General features: G+C 40.9%; 1 protein-coding gene and 1 pseudogene across 4 annotated transcripts in view; both read left to right on the forward strand.

Annotated features, from left to right (window-relative positions):
* CDK19 (cyclin dependent kinase 19) overlaps positions 1 to 17,239 on the forward strand; it is a 213,432-nt gene that overhangs the window by 96,379 nt on the left and 99,814 nt on the right. The gene's annotated exons all lie outside the window — the stretch shown is intronic.
* Positions 677 to 774, forward strand: LOC115897116 (annotated as a pseudogene).

Below are 17,239 nucleotides of genomic sequence, written 5' to 3' on the forward strand. Positions count from 1 at the left end.
TTGGAAGAGCATGTGGTACAGAGATACTGTTGTGACCATCTTTAGAAAAGACATTCTGTCACAATAGTTAAGTCTAATAGTTGCCACTGTTGTTTGTTTCGAATGTGTATTTTATAATAACATTAGAGACAGAAGATCAGGAATCCTTTTTTTTTTTTGAGATAGGATCTCACTCTGTTACCCAAGCTGTAGGGCATTGAAATGATTATGGCTCACTGCCACTGCAACCTCCCCAGACTCAGGTGATCCTCCCACCTCACCCTCCTGACTAGCTGGGACTACAGGCACGTGCCACCATGCCTGGCTAATTTTTGTAGGGACTGGGTCTCCTCATGTTGCCTAGGCTAGGAATTCTTTATCTTACTCTAGGACTTTGAGGAGGGGTCTGTAAACTGAAAGTTGACAATATTTTTTTATAAACTATTTTTAAAATGTATTTTCCTATTAATTTGAAAATTAAATATTTAGAACTTCTTTTTTTTTTTAAACAAAGATGAGATCTCACTATATTACCTAGGCTGGTCTCAAACTCCTGTGTTCAAGTGATCCTCCTGCCTTGACCTCCCAAAGTGCTAGGATTACAGGCATGAGCCCCGTACCCGACTAAAACATTTTTTTTTTAAGTCAAAATTGCTTAGGAATTTGTTTCCCATCTCTTACTTTAAATAAGTATAGGGTGCTCACTTTGGCAGCACTAAAATTGGAACTATACAGACATTAGCATGGCCCCTGTGCAAAGATGACATGCAAATTTGTGAAGAGTTCCATATTTAAAAAAATAAAATTTAAAAAACCCCACAAGTATAGGGTATTGTGGATTGCTAGCATATCCATTTAGATTATGTGCAGTTTTAATTATTGCTATATGTGAAGACTGCATAAAACAGTTTCCCATTGAGAAGAATCATTTAAAATTTACCATGTCAGATGCATTTATTCAGGTTCTAGTTTAAATCTAAAAAAATCCTACACATACACAGATAAGAGAAATTATAAGAAGAGAAGAAAAAGTAGGATAAATGCCCTTTGCTGTTACTCTTTTTTTGTTTTTTTTTTTTTGAGGTGGAGTCTCACTCTGTTGCCCAGGCTGGAGTGCAGTGGCGTGATCTCAGCTCACTGCAACCTCCACCTCCCAGGTTCAAATAATTCTCCTGCCTCGGCCTCCTGAGTTGCTGGGATTACAGGTGTGCACCACCACGCCTGGCTAATTTTTGTAGTTTTTGTAGAGACGAGGTTTCACCATGTTGGTCAGGCTGATGTCAAACCCTTGACTTGTGATCCGCCCGCCTTGGCCTCCAAAAGTGCTGAGATTACAGGTGTGAGCCGCCACACTGGGCCTGATCTTACTCTTAAGAATGAATGTACAAGGAAATACAAGTCATGTTTTTCTTATCTGGCAAGGGTCTTATTAATGGAAGCAAGAGGTCAACAGAGCTGAAGAAAACCCTTATATGTGCCTAGTCAGAAAATATTGGGCGTTGGGAATCCTTTTATCTGATAAGGAGGTGGCTTAATTTGAAAAGGCTGGGGACCTTACCTCAACTTGAATTTGCGCCCCCACAAAAGCCTTATCTTAGAAAATCTTGCAAGCAAAAGAAATGATATGATTGGAGAGGCCTTGGTGAAGTCCTCCAAACTCTGGATGGTTTGTGGTTGGGTGCAGGGGAACAATGAAGACCTCTAACATATGGTATTACTCCCCTAGAATTGACTTTTTTGTTTCCTTGCAGTCTCTCAAATCAAGGTTTTATTAATTTATTTCTATTTTTATTTTTTTGAGACATTCTCACTCTGTCCCCCAGGCTGGAGTGCAGTGGTGCAATCTTGGCTCACTGCAACCTGCACCTCCCGGGTTCAAGCGATTCTCCTGCCTCAACCTCCTGAGTAGCTGGGATTACAGGTGCCTGTTACCACGCCCGGCTAATTTTTTTGTATTTTTAGTAGATACGGGGTTTCACCATGTTGGTCAGGATGGTCTTGAGCTGCTGACTTCAGGTGATCCGCCCACCTTGGCCTCCCAAAGTGCTAGGATTACAGGTGGCTGGGCCACCTCGCCTGGCCCAAAATCAAGGTTTTAAAGGAATTGGCAGCTGTGCCATTTGATGTGTATAGCATGTAACCAAATGAATTTTTTTTTTTTTTGAGTCTTGCTCTGTTGTTCAGGCTGGAGTACAGTGGTATGATCTCAGCTCACTACAGCCTCCGCTTCCAGGGTTCAAGCGATTCTCCTGTCTTAGCCTCCCAAGTAGCTGGGACTACAGGTGTGCACCCCCATGCACTGCTAAGTTTTGTACTTTTAGTAGAGACGGGATTTCACCATGTTGGCCAGACTGGTCTCGAACTCCTGACCGCAGGTAATCTGCCTGCCTTGGCATCCCAAAGCGTCGGGATTACAGGCATGAGCCACCCTTGCCTGGCCCAAATGTAATTCTGATGTATCTTAGTGAAGCTAGCTTCTCTTTTTTGTCATTTGAGAGCATGCTGATGCCATCAAAGAATTATTGTTTCGTGAACACATTTTGGAAACTGGGAAGACCATTGAGACATAAGACAGTGGAAAGTGGCTTGCCAGCAAAACTGATTGAGTACCTGGCAGCACATCTGGTTTTGCTGCTTTGGTGAAGGAAGAAGCTCCATGAGCCGCTATGAATCACTGCTTGTACATTGGCATCAAAGACTCTGCCAAAGATCGTGAAAGAAGTCTTGTCTAAGGTCTCTAAAGTCCCACTTTACCTAGTCAGGGCTTTGAATCACTGCCTTGTCAAGAACTTCTCTTGAGAAATAGGAGAGGATTATGAGATTATTTTCTATTGCAGAGAAGTTCATTGATTCTGTAAAGAACAAGTCTCAAAGCACTGGGAATTCTGGTTCTCTTTGCTGCTACATAACTTCATGAATCAGGGTTTTCAGAACACTTGGGGCAATCAGTTGGATTGTTAAACCTACTGCCATGGCAGGGCACAGTGGCTCATGCCTGTAATCCCAGCATTTTGGGAGGCCGAGTGGTGTGGATCACAAGTTCAGGAGTTCAAGGCCAGCCTGACCAACATGGTGAAACCCCATCTCTACTAAAAATACAAAAATTAGCCAGGCATAGTGGCGCGTGCCTGTAATCCCAGCTACTCAGGAGGCTGAGGCAGGAGAATCGCTTGAACCTGGGAGGCAGAGGTTGCAGTGAACCGAGATTGCGCCACTGCACCCCAGCCCGTGGGACAGAGTGAGACTCTGTCTCAAAACAAAACAAGAAAACCATACTGCTTACTACTGCAGCTTTTTAAGAGAAACAGTAGCAGCTTTCTAATTGAAATAGGATTTTGTGGAATGTGTTTTTATTTTCCTTTAACTTTATTGTCTTTTCTAGTTTAAGCATCTTTTTTACATTGGGAGAGTTTAATCTGTTTACCTGAATGTATTTATTCATATGGTTAGATTTATTTATTTATTTTTTGAGTTGGAGTCTCACCCTGTCACCCAGGCTGGAGTGCAGTGGTAAGATCCTGGCTTACTGCAGCTTCCATCTCCCATGCTAAAGTGCTACCCTCACCTCAGCTTCCCACATAGCTGGGACTGCAGGCATAGGCACAGTGGGACCCTGTCTCTACAAAAAAATTAAAAATTAGCCACCATGCCTGGCTGTTTTTAAAATTTTTTGTAGAGACAGGGTCCCACTGTGTTGCCCAGGCTAGTCTCAAACTCCTGGGCTCAAGTGATCTTCCGACCTCAGCCTCCCAAAGTGTTGTGATTATAGGCATGGGCTACTGCACCTGGCCTAGAATTATTTCTGCTGTCTTCTTGTGTGTTTTTTTTTTCTCATGCTTTTCCCCCACTTGTTTTCTGACTTGTGCAATATTAATTGAATTTTTCTTACTTCTTTTTTCTCCCTGAACCTATGATTTGAAAATGACTTATACTCTTTCTAATTTGGTAGTTACACTTGCATTTTTACATACATATTTGACTTAAATATTCGAGTCCTCCCAGCTTCTGCCAGAGTAGTACAAGGACTTTAGAACTCTTTACCTCAGATCTTTCCCTCCTACTGTTTCTCTCCATTATTTCAGTTCTACCTTGTTTTCACTTAACTGCTCCACACCCTACCCCAACTTTATATATTTTAGTTCCTTTATAGTCAGGGCTTATTTGAATTGACGTATATGATTTTGCTTTTTTGCATATACTCCTTATTTAGGTATATCTTTCAGTGATTCTTTCAGCAACTATCTGTGAATGGCAAATTTTTTCACTTGTTGCCTGAAAATGTCATTATTTTGCCCTCATTTTAGAAAATATAACTTAGCGGCCGGGCGCGGTGGCTCAAGCCTGTAATCCCAGCACTTTGGGAGGCCGAGACGGGCGGATCACGAGGTCAGGAGATCGAGACCATCCTGGCTAACACGGTGAAACCCCGTCTCTACTAAAAAAAATACAAAAAGCTAGCCGGGCGAGGTGGCGGGCGCCTGTAGTCCCAGCTACTCGGGAGGCTGAGGCAGGAGAATGGCATGAACCCGGAAGGCGGAGCGTGCAGTGAGCTGAGATCCGGCCACTGCACTCCAGCCCGGGCGACAGAGCGAGACTCCGTCTCAAAAAAAAAAAAAAAAAAAAAGAAAATATAACTTAGCTTGATATAGAATTAGAAGGTTTTTTTTGTTTTTTGGACTTGGAAGATTTCTCCATGGTTCTCTGGCTTTGGTTATTGCTGATATGATGTCAGCCATCAGTGTAATCGTCTTGCCTTTCTAGGTACATTTTTCTCTCTGTGTGTGATTTTAAGGTTTTTCTGTTTGCTTTTGTTCTGCACACTGTACACAACACAATCCCAGGACATACAACAAGCTTCCTTTTTGCCTCCCCAGGCCAGACCAGTTGATAGTGTTTTCCTAGTCTTGTCTTCACTGACACGGTAGCTCTTCCTAAGCCTCTGGACTCTGCAGGAGGCTAATTCCACACCTCAAATATATACATCTAAGGCGGCATCATCTGTTTTTGAACGACAGTTTAGAACCCCAGCTTCTAGAGCCTATATCCCAATTTCGTATCTTCCTGGGCTTCATACATCAGCCCATTGCATTCTTTTGGCTTTCATTTGTTCCTGGCACTTGGTGTCTTAGTCCATTTGGGCTGTTCCAACAAAACACTTTGGACTGGGTAACTTATAGGCAACAGAAATTTGGGGTCAAGATCAAGGTGCCAGCAGATTGGGTGTCTGATGAGGGCTTGCTCTCTGCATCATAAATGGAGCCTTCTCATGGTGGCCTCATGTGGCGGAAGGGACAAACAGGCTCCTTTAGGCCTCCTTTACAAAGGCACTAATCCTCTGTAATCCCGGCACTTTGGGAGGCTGAGGCGGGCGGATCACCTGAGGTCAGGAGTTCGAGACCAGCCTAACCAAAATGGAGAAACCCCATCTCTACTAAAAATGCAAAATTAGCCTGGCATGGTGGTGCATGCCTGTAATCCTAGCTATTTGGGAGGCTGAGGCAGGAGAATTGCTTGAACCTGGGAGGCAGAGGTTGCGATGAGCTAAGATCACGCCCTTGCACTCTAGCCTGGGCAACAAGAGCAAAACTCCATCTCAAAACAAAACAAACCAAAACAAAAACACAAAGGCACTAATCTCATTCATGAGGATGCGACCCTCCAAACTTAAATCACCCCTGAAAGGCCTCACCTCTTAATACAACTGTAGTACCCAGGAATTTTCCTTTTTGACTTTTCATGGGTACCATTTAAAATGTGTTTAATGAGGGAAATAAAGAAAATGAGACAGTCTTGAAAAGATGAATCATAATGGAGTTAGAGACCTTTGAAACATGGAGAATTTATTTCTCCACCTCATGAGATTTCTAGAGTGTTAGTATAAATGTATATACTACATGTCAGTTGAAATGTAAAATATGTTCACAGCTCTAAGGGCTCATTGATTGACTGATTGTCTGCTTTATTCCATAAAAAGATTTAAAGTGCTATTTTGAGGCATATATATCAAACTATATCAATGTATATACAGGGGCCCAAATATGTCATTCATAAGGGATATATACATATGTGTCTATATATGTGATTTATAGGTATATATCATATAAGCACTCCAGTATAAAAAAATAAAGCAGGTCACAAAACTCATACATTCTATTTATTCATTTATTTATTTATTTATTTATTTATTTTTGAGATAGAGTCTCGCTCTGTTGCCCAGGCTGAAGTGCAGTGGCTCGATCTCGGCTCACCACAACCTCTGCTTCCCAGGTTCAGGAGATTCTCCTGCCTCAGTCTCCAGAGTAGCTGGGACTGCAGGCACATGCCACCATGCCCGGCTAATTTTTATATTTTTAGTAGAGATGAGGTTTCACTATGTTGGCCGGGGTGGTCTCGAACCATGACCTCGTGATCCGTCCACCTTGACCTCCCAAAGTGCTGGGATTGCAGGCGTGAGCCACCACGCCCGGCAACATTCTATTTATGAAAAGTATCAATCACTGGACCACTGGATCACTGGACCAATATATATATTTATCTATATATAGATATACAGAGATCAATATATAGAGAGTAGAGATACACATAGATCTCTTTCTCTCTTTACTCTCTATATATCTATATCTATATATCCCTCATTAAATTACCTGAGCCCCTGTTTCATGTTTAACTTGAGGAATTTATCAAAGCCTGAGACTGTTCTAGGCATGTTCAGATAATGTTTGAATATTCTAGAAAGATTCTTTAATACTTCTATAATCTTTCTGTAGAAAGATTCTTTGCCATGATCTAAGAGTGGTTTTCAAAGTGTGGTTCCCGAGTCCTCAGCACCAGCATCACCTGGAATCATACAGTATGTACTGTTTCTAAGTCATTCGTTAGGTTTTCTTTTTTTTTTTGTTACGATTTTTCAATTAAGGTTTGATAAAATATTTGAACTCATAGGTGGTCCAGTGATTAATACTTTTAATAAATAGAAAGTGTGAGTTTTGTGGCTTGCTTTTTTTTTTTAATGTAAGAGTGCTTATTAATTCTACAGTGTAATATCATGCTAAATACTCTAATAAAAATTATATATGCGTTTGTATATTTATGTTTTCCATACTTGAGCATCCTTCATTTTTAAAGGAACATTTTTTAAAGTTAAATGTTAGATATGGAATTAAAGAAATATGTTATATCTTTAAATTAATTATCTTATTTTAAAAATAATCTACCTACCCTAAGCTCAGAAGATAAATTATAATATTAGTTATGTGATTTCTCTTAATGAGCCTCATGGATATAAAACATAATTAGCATTATTACACTTCCTTCAAGACAGAAAATGCATGCTTTCTTAGTAAATGTAGTATGCTTTTGTTCATGAAGAATGTCATTAAGTAGTGCCATACTATTTTAGGGTGCTAAAATAAAAATATTTACAACTCGAAAATAATTTAAAACTATTCTTATAAAAGAAGGACATTCCATTGTTTTCTATCTGTTACTTAAATCTTATAAAAATGTTTTGAAATGCAAACTGCTTGATGTTTTGGGATTTAGAGACTTTGATGATCATTTACAAAAAGTTTCTGCCAAAGATGGCAGGGTGCGATGGCTCATGCCTGTAATCCCAGCACTTTGGGAGGCTGAGGCAGGTGGATCACGTGAGGTCAGGAGTTTGAGACCAGCCTGGCCAACATGGCAAAACCCCATCCCTACTAAAAATACAAAAATTAGCCAGGTGTGGTGGCACACACCTGTATCTCAACTACTCGGGAGGCTGAGGCAGGAGAATTGCTTGAAGCTGGGAGGCAGAGATTGCAGTGGGCCAAGATTGCCCCACAGCACTACAGCCTGGGCAACGGAGCGACTAGTCTCACAAAAAAAAAGTTTCCGCCTAAGAACTGAATACGCAAAATGAATGATAGAGTAGTTAGTACCATTGTAAAGACATTAAAGGCTCATTTTCTGATTCTTAAGTATTTAAACAAAACCACATACAGCGCCTTGAATATAGGAGTGTTCAGAAAATATTGGTTGAGTTTAAATGACCAAGTTATTTTTGACCCTATTAGTCTATTAGCATAATGTTGTCTTTTTCACTTAATGATTAAGCTACTTTTGGATATGTTAGGTATCATGAGCTGGTCCTCAGTGTCCTAGAGAGCATTATAAGATGTAAATTCAGAGAAGGGTGAGGAAATGTTAAACATTCTACCAAATATGGCTAAAAGCAGTCTACAAACTTGAAGAATTCAAGAAAAGGTGATTGTCTACTAGATTTAAAAATGAATATTCACAAAAAAGAAACCCCATTAAAAACTGGGCAAGGGACTTGAAAAGACAGTTTTTCAGCTGGGCGCGGTGGCTCACGCCTGCAATCCCAGCACTTTGGGAGGCCGAGGCAGGCAGACCACCAGAGGTCAGGAGTTCAAGACCAGCCTGGACAACATGGTGAAACCCCGTTTCTACTAAAAATACAAAAATGAACCGGGCGTGGTGGCACACGCCTGTAATCCCAGCTACTTGGGAGGCTGAGGCAGGGGAATTGCTTGCACCTGGGAGGTGGAGGTTGCAGTGAGCTAAGATTGTGCCACTGCGCTCCAGCCTGGGCGACAGAGTAAGACTCCATCTCAAAAATTAAAAAAAAAAAAAAGAAAGAAAAGACATTTTTCCACAGAAGATACATGAATCACCTTTAAGCACATGAAAAGATGCTCAACATCATTAATTATTAGGGAAAGAAATGCAAATCAAAGCCACAAGATACTACTTCACACCCATTAGAATGATAATAATAATAGCAAAAGGGAAATAACAACTATTGATGAGGATATAGAGAAACTGGACCCCTCATCCGTTGCTGTTGGGAGTGTAAAATGGTACAGCCACTGTGGAAAACATTTTGGTGGTTCCTCAAAAAGTTACCATATAACCCAGCAGTTCCACTGCAGGGGCCATTGAAAATAATATGCTAAGAAGAGATAAGGCTCAAGGACAGTATCTCTAGCTAGTTGCACTTTCAATGAACTCCAGTAGTCAAGGACAGTATCTCTAGTTGAACTTTTAATGAACTCTAGTAGGCGCCAAGAAGGCAGACAAATAAGAAAGAGCTTAGAGACAAGGAACTAAGCAGAAGGTTACATCTGGGTGCAGAAAGTTTGTTTTGCATTGTGTTATTTTTGCTGACGTGGGATTTATGGAGTATAAATAAAGTGAGGCGGAGGCTCTAGGGGCGGCCGCCATGTTCTCTGTTTGTCTTTGTCTCTTGTGTCTGTTCATTCTCCACCACCCCCGGCACGGTCCCCAGTATTCCACTTCTAGGTGTTGTATACCCAAGAGAACTGAAAACAGATGTTGAAACAAAAACTTGTATGTGAATATTTATAGCAGCATTATTCACAATAACAAAAAATTAGAAATAACTGTCATATCTATCAGCTGATGAATGGATAAACAAAATGTGCTATATCCATATAAGGGAATATTATTCAGCCATATAAAGGAGTGAAGTACTGATACTTGCCACACATGGATGAACCTCGGGAACATTATGTGAAGTGAAAGAACCCACACACCAAAAGCTATATATTGTATAGTTTCATTTACATGAAATGTCCGGAATAAGCAAATCCATAGACATAGCAGATTATTGGTTGCCAGGGGCTGGGATGAAGGGAGAATGGGGAGTTGTTGCTTAATGCATATGCAATTTCTTTTTGGGGGTGATAAAAATGTTCTGGAATTATATAATTGTGATTGTTACACAACATTGGGAATATACTGGAAGTCACTGAATTCCATACTTTAAAATGGTGATGTTTATGTTATGTCAATTTTACCTCAATAAAAAGAAGGAATACTCAGTAAGGTTTTCTTTAAAACAAATTTTTTTAAGTTTAAAACATTTTTAAATTTTTTGTAGAGATGGGGTCTTGCCATGTTGCCCAGGATGGTCTTGAACTCCTAGCCTCAAGCAATCCTCCTGCCTCAACCACCCAAATGCTAGGATTACAGGCCTGAGTGCCCAGCCTATAATTCTTTTCTTAGTAAAACATTACCAAAGTAAAAAATTTAAAACCAAAGGGAATTTTATTTCAATAGTATTGTTTCGTGCTTAGAAAAATTACAAAACGTTATGTTTGGTGAAAATATATAGAAGTCAGCCCGGGCAACATAGCTAGACCCCATCTCTACAAGAAATGAAAAAATTAGCTGGATATGGTAGTAGTCCTAGCTACTCAGGAGGCTAAGACAAGAGGATCACTTGAGCCCAGGAATGAATGAATGAATGAATTTATTTATTTATTTATTTTTGAGACGGAGTCTTGCTCTGTCACCCAGGCTGAAGTGCAGTGGCGTGATCTTGGCTCACTGCAAGCTCTGCCTTCCCAGGTTCACGCCATTCTTCTGCCTCAGCCTCCCCAGCAGCTGGGACTACAGGCATATGCCGCCACACCTGGCTAATTTATTTTATTATTATTATTATTATTTTTTTTTTTTTTTTTTTTTTTTTTGAGACGGAGTCTCGCTCTGTCGCCCGGGCTGGAGTGCAGTGGCCGGATCTCAGCTCACTGCAAGCTCCGCCTCCTGGGTTTACGTCATTCTCCTGCCTCAGCCTCCCGAGTAGCTGGGACTACAGGCGCCCGCCACCTCGCCCGGCTATATTAGTATTTTTTTTGAGACGGAGTCTCGCTCTGTCACCTGGGCTGCAGTAAGGTAGCGCGATCTCAGCTCACTGCAAGCTCTGCCTCCCTTGTTCACGCCATTCTCCTGCCTTGGCCTCCACAGGCGTGCAGCATCATACCCAGCTAGGAGTTTTGCTAGTTACAAAGAACCCTAGGATAAATCACCACAAGGCAGTCGCATGCAGGGTATTTTATTGTGCCTAGTATGTTGCTTTTGTTTGTTTGTTTGTTTGTTTTTTGAGATGGGATCTCACTCTGTCACCAGGCTGGAATGCAGTGGCATGATCTTGGCTCACTGCAACCTCCAAGTCCCTGGTTCAAGCCATTCTCCTGTGTCAGCCTCCCGAGTAGCTGGGATTACAGGCACGCGCCACCACGCCCAGCTAATTTTTGTATTTTTAGTAGAGACAAAGTTTCACCATGTTGACTGGGATGGTCTCGATCTCCTGACCTCGTGATCTGCCCACCTCGGCCTCCCAAAGTAGTGGGATTACAGGTGTGAGCCACCACGCCCAGCTGTATGTTGCTTTTTAACTGTGATGAACAGTATGTCTCAAACTGTTTACACTTTCCCTGCCATCTTATTCCGAATCTACTTAACTTCTTACTGTTGTTAGTTTCACACATGCCTCTCTGACCTGAAACTATTCTGTCTGTTCTATTGGCATTAATTTTTGACCCCTTTAGCTAACCTACTCCTTTAATGACATGCTTTCTAGCCACTGTGGATAAACATCCTGTTTATCCTGCTTCCCCACCCTCCTGCTGGCTTCCCTAGATCTGTTTTCATTTCAGCATCTCTGCTTCCTCTGCCTTAGCAAGGAAACCTGCGCAGCAAGAACCCCAAAGACAAGAGTGAAGTGGGATGGGGAATGAGAATGAGAATAAGGCAAAGGCCCAGTCTTCTTTTGTAAAATCTGCTAGAATAGAAATTGTCCATAGCAACTAGTATTATAGTTCCACAGAGGTCTGCTATTTCTAAAGATCAACCATTATTTAGTGCTGATTCAGTATCTTTATCTAGTAAACTGATGTTTCTATCCAACGTAGAACATATAGACTATCTTGAGGGTAGTGTTTCTTTCCCAAATTATGTTCCATAGAGTATTAGCACCTGGAAATGGGAGAAGCAGCTCTGCTTTGGAAGAGATGAGATGATTCTATAGTCAAATATATTTAGCAAAGGTTGCTTACCTGTTCTTGGAGGTCCATAACACCTTAGCCTGTTAAGTGCTGTATTACTCAGTCAAGAAACCTGTTTGAGTCAGCATTTCCCAAACTTATTTGAACTGAGGACTTTTTTTACGGGAGGAATAGCATGTGTGTTAATAGCCTACATAACATCATTTGGGGAGACACTGTCCTAGAGCATTGTAAATTTGTGTCACTGCAGTAAAAAAAAAAAAAAAAGTAGCCAATCTTTTTTTTTTTTTTTTTGGGGAGGGAGTCTCACTCTGTCACCTAGGCTGGAGTGCAGTGGTGTGATCTCGGCTCACTGTGACCTCGGCCCCCCCACCTGGGTTCATGCAATTCTCCTGCCTCAGCCTCCCAAGTAGCTGGGACTACAGGTGCCCGCCACCACGCCCAGCTAATTTTTGTATTTTTAGTAGAGACAGGGTTTGCCATGTTGGCCAGGGGGTCTCAAACTCCTGACCTCGGGTGATTCGCTCGCCTCGGCCTCCCAAAGTGCTGGGATTACAGGTGTGAGCCACTGTGCCCAGCCCATTGTAATCTATTTAATATTCATGCTATGTATATTTAGTTCATATATAAATTCTCCATCAAGGCAGACCTGATATTTTCCTTTTACTTACAAGGGTCATATTGTTGTCTTCCAGTGATTTTTTTTTTTCTTTTTGCTACACAAAAATATTTCTTAAGGTTTGAATAAAGCACTAGGACATTCCTGGTTTTAATTGATAAGGAAATTTGTTTACTTCTTTTAAAGCTGTTGTATGTAAGAGTACATTTGTTGATCCTGGTATAAAATGTAAGACTTGCATAATTCAAATACTCTTTTGAAATCCAAATAATGTCTTCATTTACCAAGGGTATTGTCAAGGCAAGCTCTTCTTTAAGAAAGTAATTAGCTTTAAATGTTGAAGGTATAATTAATAAATAAGCACAATTTATTACTTTGTTAACCCCTCTCTACAGAAAATAGCTGACATTCAGTGTCTAGCCATTCTTAACATAGAAATATGTAGACATTAATATTTTATATCACAATATATTCCTAAGAAACCTATTGTAGGTATCATTCCTATTTTCATTAGGTTTTATTAGTGGAGGATTTTGGCTTTTTCATGTACTTGAATTTTTTTTACTCTGTAAAATAACTCATTTATTACATTGCTTTTCTTGATTTTGAGAACTTTATAGTTTTTAATGGATGTCTCTAATGTTCATAAACGACAGTAAGCTCTTATTATAGACAATATAAGATTAGATCAGTTGTAGCTAACCCCTCTGCCCCTTTTGTTGTTTTTTACATGCAATACATGAATCTAATGCAGAAATGAAGTGTGTAGCCTTGTAGATTAGATTCCCCTTGTGTCTTCCATGGGAGGGGAGATATGGTCTGAATGTTTGTGTCCCTCCAAAATTCATATGTTGATATCTTAGCCTTCAAGGTGTTGATATTAGGAGGTGAAGCCTTTGGGAGATGATTAAGTCACTGCAGCTCCACGCTCATGAATGAGATTGGTGCCCAACAGGAGCACAGAAAGACCCCTTACCCCTTCCACCATGTGAGGTTACAGTGAGAAGATGGTGGTCTCTGAGGAAGTGGCTCTCACCAGACAGAAAATCTCCTGGTGTCTTGATCTTGGACTTCCTGATTTACAGAAATGTGAGAAATAAATTACTTTTGTTTATAAGCCAACCCTTCTATGGTAATTTGCTATAGCAGCCCAAACAGACTGAGACAAGGGGTATTAGTATATTTCCATTTAGGCTTGGTATGTCTTTTGACTGATGATCCCAGGTTCTTTCATAGTTGTTTCTATGTGTTTGGCTCCTGATCCTTTAGACAAGTCAGCCAATTCTGGCAGTGATAGAACATAATGGTTTCAGAGCCTCTCCCACAAAAACAAATGACTCCCCAATGAGTTGCTGAAGAGCCAGAACAGATCTTCTCTTACATGAGTCTTGACTCTTCGACAAAGCATGAAGTGAAGGCTCATATAACAAACCTGTGTTTGGTTGAGTTGGCTTCAAGATTAGTTTTTTATAAATGATTGCTTTTCTATTGCTTTTACTTTTTCTAGTCATAAGCCTTCTTTCTTCTTAAATGGTGTTTAGTACTTTGCATTGTTATATGTGATCTACCAGTTATTTTTTTTTTTTTGAGACGGAGTCTTGCTCTGTCGCCCGGGCTGGAGTGCAGTGGCCGGATCTCAGCTCACTGCAAGCTCCGCCTCCTGGGTTTACGCCATTCTCCTGCCTCAGCCTCTGGAGTAGCTGGGACTACAGGCGCCCGCCACCTCGCCCGGCTAGTTTTTTGTATTTTTAGTAGAGACGGGGTTTCACCGTGTTAGCCAGGATGGTCTCGATCTCCTGACCTCGTGATCCGCCCGTCTCGGCCCCCCAAAGTGCTGGGATTACAGGCTTGAGCCACCGCGCCCGGCCGATCTACCAGTTATATATCATATTTTCAACTCTGTGTATATTTTGTTGACTGAAAAGAGAGAGTTGGAGTATGAAATTATAATTGATACTATAATCTTTTTTGTGATGATAAATTTCTAAAGTCAAACCTATTTATTACCTTGGGACAATAATACATAGTGATATTCAGATGTATCACACATAGATGATTTGTGCATAAAAAGTTTTAATTTTATTAGGTTAGATTCCACCCTTGTATATATATTTTGATGGTGTGTAAACATTTCAAGAATACTGCAGCTTCTTAAAGTGGGGTTTCTAGCATGATTGTGAATTAGAATTAGATTAGAATTTCTTTTTTATTCTTTGTTCATTCTGTAATTGCATGTGGGTTGTTATTTATTATCTTGCAGACGTAATTGGAAAATACATTTTTCCTTTCTACCTCAAGGAAATTGCATTTACATGACTAAACATCCTGTATAAAGTCTATTTGCTGTTTACATAATAAATTTGTAACAGTCTGCTATTTCTTGCTTATTACATTGTGACCCTTAACTAAGGCAAACCTTTTCTTTTTCTTTTTCTTTTTTTTTTTTAATTTAAGTTCTGGGGTGCATGTGCAGAATGTGCAGGTTTGTTACATAGGTATACACGTGCCACGGTGGTTTGCTGCACCCATCAACTCGACATCTACATTAGGTATTTCTCCTAATGCCATCCCTTCCCCAGCCCTGCACCCCTCGACAGGTGTTATTTCTGAGGCCTCTGTTCTATTTCATTGGTCTATATATCATGCTCTGAATAGGAGTGGTGAGAGAGGGCGTACTTGCCTTATGCCGGTTTTCAAAGGGAATCTTTCCAGTTTTTGCCCATTCAGAATGGTATTGACTGTGGGTTTGTCATAAATAGCTCTTATTATTTTGAGATACCATCAATACCTAGTTTATTGAGAGTTTTTAGCATGAAGAGCTGTTAAATTTTGTTGAAGGCCTTTTCTGCATCTACTGAGATAATCATGTGGTTTTTGTCATTGGTTCTGTTTATGTGATGGATTATGTTTATTGATTTGTGTATGTTGAACCAGCCTTGCATCCCAGGAATGAAGCTGACTTGATCGTGGTGGATAAACTTTTTGATGTGCTGCTGGATTCGGTTAGGCAAACTTTTTCTAGGTGCTTATTTCTTAAGCAGATTTCAAATAGAAAAGTCAAGAGAGCCAGTTGAGATATCAAGTTGTTATTTAAAACCATTTGAAATGCCTATAAGCTTTAAAAGCTTTTACTTCTTAGTCCAAGGTGGTGAGTCATCTTTCACCTTCTTACCAGTTTTTTGTTGAAACACCCAAATGGTAGAATGCAGAAGAATTTATATCACCCTTGCAAAATTAAAAACAGTTTTCACTCACAGTGTCATGTTGAAGAGCTTTGGTACCAAACGGTAAAGTAAGAGTAGAGGGAGGATACACATCAGCCTGCCCATTGTTAGCCAGCAGACTTGAGGGAAACTTGCTCAGAGGTTGATCAGAGAGCCTGCCCTTCCATATAAACCTAGTAACGTATGCAGACTGGGAGCTGGGGCTGGAAACAGGAGTAGGAACAATGGTGTCTGCCGGTACAATCTCTGTAGGTAAAAATCTCTATTCTCCTAGCCTGGGTGGAGCTACAGGAGGAGAGAACCAGCTCTCCAGTGCACATCCTATGTGCTACAGCTGCAGGGTTAGCAGAAATCACTGTGGAGAGTGGCCTTCAAAAGTAGGAGGATAGAGAGGGGCTCCAATGTCAGGCCGAAGTGGGAGGCCATGCCCTAAGATTCAGCAATGATCTGCATGGTCTGGCCCAGTGTAGACCAGCACTGTTGAATAGAACTCTTGGCAATGAGGAAAGTATCTGTGCTGTCCAGTGTGGTAGTCACTAGTCACAAGGGCTTTTGAACACTTGAAACGTAGCTAGAAACGGAATCAGTACCAAAAGCCTGAAAAGAGCGCTTTCCTCTTTTGGGTATTTTTATCTTAAGGAGTTAATCATGCAGATGTACAAACTATTTATTATAGCATTGTTTATAATATTAAAACAATACTATAATATTAGAGTAACATAAACATACTATTTATTTATTTTTGAGATGGAGTCTCACTCTGTCGCCCAGGCTGGAGTGCAGTGGCGTGATCTCTGCTCACTGCAACCTCTGCCTCCCGGGTTCAAAAGATTCACCTGCCTCGGCCTCCCAAGTAGCTGGGACTACAGGCGCCCGCCACCACGCCTAGCTAATTTTTGTGTTTTTAATAGACATGGGGTTTCACCATGTTGGCCAGGCTGCTCTCAAACTCCTGACCTCAGGTGATCCACCCACCTCGGCTTCCCAAAGTACTGGGATTACAAGCCTGGCCCAAACCTACTATTTAAAGCAATTTCATACCCAGGCAGTGGAGTACTATGCAGCTGTTAAAACTGCTATTGTAGATAGGTATTTGTTGACAGAAACATTGTTTACAATATGTTAAGTGAAAAAGGGCTGGTTACAAAACTATGTGGTTAGTGTGTTCCCATTTTTTAGCGAAAATATTATACTGTTTGTGTGCATATACAGATAGATGATACGATCTAGAACCAAGGTATCCAAAGATGTGTTTTAATGCCTGTTTTGCCATTTTTTGGCTGTGTACTTAGCCTTTCAGCCTTCTCAGTTTTGTTTTGTTTTGTTTTTGAGACAGAGTCTCCCTCGGTCACCCAGGCTGGAGTGCAGTGGCGCGATCTTGGCTTACTGCAGCCTTTGCCTCCTGGGTTTCAGTGATTCTCTTGCCTTAGCCTCCCAGGTAGCTGAGATTACAGGCATGTGCGACTACGCCTGGCTATTTTTTGTAGTTTTAGTAGAGATGGGGTTTCACCGTTGTCTCTACTAAAAGATTGTCATCGTTTGGCCAGGCTAGTCTCAAACTCCTGACCTCAGGTGATCTGCCCGCCTCAGCCTCCCAAAGTGCT

This window comes from Rhinopithecus roxellana, chromosome 4 (assembly GCF_007565055.1).
Source record: "Rhinopithecus roxellana isolate Shanxi Qingling chromosome 4, ASM756505v1, whole genome shotgun sequence".
Lineage (NCBI taxonomy): Eukaryota > Metazoa > Chordata > Mammalia > Primates > Cercopithecidae > Rhinopithecus > Rhinopithecus roxellana.